Consider the following 4,649-nt stretch of genomic DNA (forward strand, 5'->3'; position numbering starts at 1 on the left):
GCGGGACAGCCTTTACACTGGAACGGTGCCCAGATGAGCTACAAAATCCCCGATTTTGTCTTCTACTTATCCTTTTCTTTGTGTTCTTTTTCCTTTATCTGACGCTCAGCCTCATGGTTTTTTACCAACTGTTCCACTTCCTTTTGTTTGCAAACTCTGGTGACTGTCTTTCCATTCTCGACAGTGTGGCAATTTCCACTCTCTCAGCGGAGTTTGCTAACATCCATGGTCTTATTGAGGACTCTGGTGGCGAAAGCAAGTGCTTACTTCAGAGCCATTTCTCCTTCTTAGTAGAGTTGTTTTAACATTGACAGAGCTGCAGCACCCTTATTCCCAATGTATGTGGCTTTCCATGCCCATAATTTCCTCTAGGGTCGTTCTCATAAAGCTGAAAGCCACAGTGCTTATCCCAGACAATGTACAGCAGCAAAACACCAAAGAGTTTTCCTCCAAACTGTGGATAAGCTTCTTTGATATCACACAGTGCTGTAACCACTCCTCATAAGGAATTGACTCCTGATATTGTAATAAATACCTTTGAGCCATGAGCCTTAGTTCATTAGTCAGAACACTGGCACCAGAAGTTATGTCTGCCACCCTACAAGCCAGTCCTCACTGAGTTTATAAAGCTTTTCAGAAAAAAAAAAAAATCTTCCTCAAGAAGCTTGTGGGTATTGTATCTCTCTGCTGCAAGCAGAACACCACCGTTTGCTGAAATTCCCCGACAGGTACCCACATTTCCAGTTGCCTCCATGGCATGTGCGACTTGGTATGAGTGACCTTCTGGAGAAAACATGGTGGTCCTGGAGTCATAGCTTCAAGACAGGTTTTCTGAACTGTATAGTTCAGAGGGGAGACACTGGAGATGAGGTCTACACAGAGCGCTTCATCCCTCATGGGAGAAAGCCACCACTGCTGCCCGAGGGTCCGCCGCCAACTTGCACCTGCCCTAATGGCATCATCTTAGCTAATCGCATCTGCAATAACTGTTTCCAAATACAGCCACATTCTGAGGTCCTGGGGTTAGGACTTCAACACAGGAATTTGGAAAGAGGGGACACAATTAATCCATAATATAGCTACTAGAAAACTTAAAATCGAGTATGTGGCTTGCCTTGTATTTCAGTTGGACGGAACTGGCCAGGGCCGTCAGTGAAACCGCGATGCCTGTTGACCCGGATCGTGATGGGGCATGTTCATGCATCCATGGTGACTCGATGGGGATTGATTACATGATTCATCACTAGAGGTTGAGCATGACACAGCTAGCCAAAACATGTTCCCCACCTCGCTCAAGGCACTTGTAGTTTTGTGAGGGAGGCAGAAAATAGTCAATAACCACACAAATATTTAATTGCAAAATGAGCTATGTGCTATGAGAGAGAGGCACAGGTCTGGTGGTGGTGAACTTCACCTGTGCCCTGTGCTCCTGGCAATCGGCAGTGGTTAGAAGTTCACCCATCCTTCTATGTTCAGGAAATAGCTGACTGCGAGGAACCTCCCTTATCCACATGAGTTAGATGAGACTCGCGATGGCCCTTTTTTTCCTATGATGAGCCCAGACGCAGGCCCCCAAATTCCCATTCTCAGTCTCATGAATGAGCTCGGTCTTGTTCACAGAGCGGAGAGAGCCATGACGAGAGCACCATTGTCTGACCTACATTTTGAGACAATCGTGGTGCATCTCCTACTTGGACTCTCTTTCCACTTGTCGGCCATGTCCCATTGACTTCTCAGAGTCTCAGGTGTTCGACGTTGGTGACAGTGTGGATAAATGTGTGCTTAGATGTACCGACACCCCGGCTGCTATGTGTTGCTGCACACAGGCTTTTAGCTACCATTTCTTGAGTACTCATTTTTTCATGTGTTCCAGGTGCTATGTTAAGCCCTTTACATATATTTCTTCATTTAGTTTTTACAATGACCCTGTGAATTTGATAAGATTAATACTTCCATTTTCAGGATGAGAGGCTAATTTGACAAAGGGCTCCCAGCAAGTGAGGGGGATAGTGGAGACCCCAGGCCAGATGTGCTCTAGCCTGAGTCCATAAAGCCCACAGTTCTCCAGGTCACTTACAGTATGTCTGCTTTTATTGAACAGATCCTAAATTCCTGGAGGGCAGAGACTGTTATTTGGGTTTACATCTCAAGCATGTGGTGGATGGTTACGGTATATGAGCTTCAGCCTAGAGGACATTTAGGATTTGAGCCCTCCAGAAGAAATGAGGAGAACATGTCTAGTTATGGGAGCAGCATGAGCTGAGGCCTAGAGCTGGAAATGGGTGTGGTTCCCAGGTTTGGGGAGAAGTGGGCAGAGCAGAATCTCGCCCGAGTGGAGCAGTGGATACCTCCTGGGGCTGGCGGATGGCATACTTGAATGCACTGGGGGTACTGTGGGTAGTGCTCTGCACACCCATTAGAGGGCATGGGAGTTTGGTGTAGTGGCCACTGGGGACAAGGGCCCTGATGGCAGCATAGGTGAGGGGTTCGGAAGAGAAACTAGTGGACGGCAATCTAATTCCACTGTTAGAAAGCTTCAGCTTAAGAGAATAAAAGGGAAACCAATCTTAGCTTAGCACCTGTTTCGTACCAGTGTCATGCTGGGTGCCCTTCTGCACAGGGCCACTCTCAGTTACAGAGCCCTAAGAAAGGTGTTGGGAGAAAAGGATCAGGAAGGTTTTGTAGCTTGTCTGATTTCACGGAGCTTGAAAGCTTGGTGACAGAATTTGAGTACACGTCTGCCTCACTGCCGAGTGCATATTCTCTTCACTGCAACTTTTCACTGCCTTTGCTGGCACCGTTAAAGCTCAGGCTTCTGGGAACCAAGAGAAATTATAAATCAGTCTGTCATATCGCTGTCTAAGAGTGAAACAAAAGACTTGGGAAACAACGGGTTAAGGAGATGGAAAGAAATTAGCCCATCTTTATGGGCAGGGCAAGTAAGGAATCCATTGAACAGGCGTCTAGAATATTTTACCAGTCTAATAGGCATCTCAATGTTTTATGCCCAAAATGAGGTTCTTGGGGGTTTTTGTTCCCCCAATGTTTTTCCCTAGTATTCTCCATATCATAAATTGGTACCACTACCTCTCCCCCACCCCTCATTAATCAAGCCAAAAGCTTAGGGGTCGTCCATGGTTTCTCCTTTTTTCCGTCAACTCCTCCCACATCCGATCCACCAGCAAGTCCTATCAGTTCCACCTGGCAGTACAGATAAAAATGCCATCTTCGGTCCCCTCTTTCCTTCTATCTCTGTTGCCGGCAGCCTAGTCCGAGCTACTGTCACCTCTCATCTGTACTTCTGCTCTACCCAAGTCCATTCTCCACAAAGGGATGAGAGTCATCTTAAAAACCTCACATAATGCCTCGCTCCAGCCCAAGACCTTTCAGTGGGTCCCTGTTGCTCTTAGAATATACTAACTCCTTCACATTGGCTTAAAGTACTCGCATCATCCACAACTGTCTCTAAATTCATGTGATGTCATCTGAGCCAGGCACTGTTCTAAATACTTTATATACATTCACTCATTTAATCTTCTCCAGCCTTATGGTGTAGGTCCTCTTAGCCCCATTTTACATATGGGGAAACTGAGGCATGGGTGACTCCGTGACTTGCCTAAAATCACATAGTGTCACCATTTAAATGATAAAGGCTCAACTTTCCCATGGGAAAGGACTAAAGAGAAAGCCGAAGGGCTGATTTTCACTCACAAACACTTTGTGTCTAGTCTGGTCTCAGTCTGAAATATTAAAATAGCCAGTCAAAATAATGACTTGTTTATGGAGTTTGCTTTATCCTTATGAGCAATGGGAATGGAATATCTACTTGAGACTCTTACTATAAAAAAACCATATGGTGAATATATTCATTTGCTAGGGCTTCCATGACGAAATACCAAAGACTGGGTGGCTTAGGACAAAAGAAAATTATCTTCTCACAATTCTGGAGGTTAGAAGTCTGAGATCAAGTTGTCGGCAAGGTTGGTTTCTTCCAAAGCCTTTCTCCATGGCTTCCAGGAGACCCCCCTTCTTGCTGTGGTTGTCCTCTGTGTGTTGTCTCTGTGCCTTAACCTCCTCTTCTTATAAGGACACCAGTCAAATAGGATTAGGGCCCATCCTAATGGTCCCATTGGGACTTAATTACCCCTTTAAAGATCTTATCTCCAAATACAGTCATATTCTGAGTTACCTGACTTTAGAGCCATGAGTTGGGGAGACACAATTCAGTCTACAGTGGTGAATCTTAAAGGGAATGGTTTCAGTATTTTAGAAAACCAAGAATGTTCAACTTACGAAGCTGAATCGCAGACAAGAAAAGTATTTGGGAAGATGAATTCCAAAGCAATAGCTAAAGAACAGATTTAAGGGCCAGGAAAAAAGTGATCTTACCTGGAAGAGGTCAGATTTTTTGAAGGAGATTTTCTAATATAAAGTTGGAAATAGGGATGGAATATTTTACAGATTATAAAAGTCTTCAGCGCGGCCACTCGGATCATGAGATAAAAACGTAGAACTACAGAGCAGGCCTATCCCTGAACCACTGATTAACGAGGTTCTCCTAATTGAGCCCGATCAGCACAGCTCCTAAGGTAGGAGGCATGTCTCTTTAGTGGTTCACTCATCAAACATGCAGCATACCAGAAGTAGCC

The 4,649-nt window shown here is 45.1% G+C and overlaps 1 pseudogene; it reads right to left on the minus strand.

Moving 5' to 3' along the window:
- Positions 1–62: 62 nt before the first annotated feature.
- Positions 63–820, minus strand: LOC102895971 (annotated as a pseudogene).
- Between the last annotated feature and the right edge of the window lie 3,829 nt (positions 821–4,649).

The sequence above is a fragment of the Pteropus alecto genome, unplaced genomic scaffold (assembly GCF_000325575.1).
Source record: "Pteropus alecto unplaced genomic scaffold, ASM32557v1 scaffold920, whole genome shotgun sequence".
Classification (NCBI taxonomy): Eukaryota; Metazoa; Chordata; class Mammalia; order Chiroptera; family Pteropodidae; genus Pteropus; species Pteropus alecto.